Source organism: Mastomys coucha, chromosome X (assembly GCF_008632895.1).
Source record: "Mastomys coucha isolate ucsf_1 chromosome X, UCSF_Mcou_1, whole genome shotgun sequence".
NCBI classification, from domain to species: Eukaryota; Metazoa; Chordata; class Mammalia; order Rodentia; family Muridae; genus Mastomys; species Mastomys coucha.
This window is the reverse complement of record NC_045030.1, coordinates 103,094,248-103,094,474: the sequence shown is the minus strand read 5'-3', so window position 1 is coordinate 103,094,474 and position 227 is coordinate 103,094,248.

Here is a 227-nt window from a genome sequence, read left to right as displayed (position 1 = left end):
CCTGATCCTGTTCCCCCCTTTCCCACCCAGATAACTCCCTCCCTCTCCCACCCAGATAACTCCCTCCCTCTCCCACCCAGATAACTCCCTCCCTCTGCCCCTTCCCCAGTGAGTGCCTTCTTCTCCCTACCAAGTGGGATTGAGGCATCCTCATTTGGGCCCTTCGGATTGTTAACCTTCTTGAGTTCTGTGGATTGTATCCTGGGTACTCTGTACGTTTTTTTTTT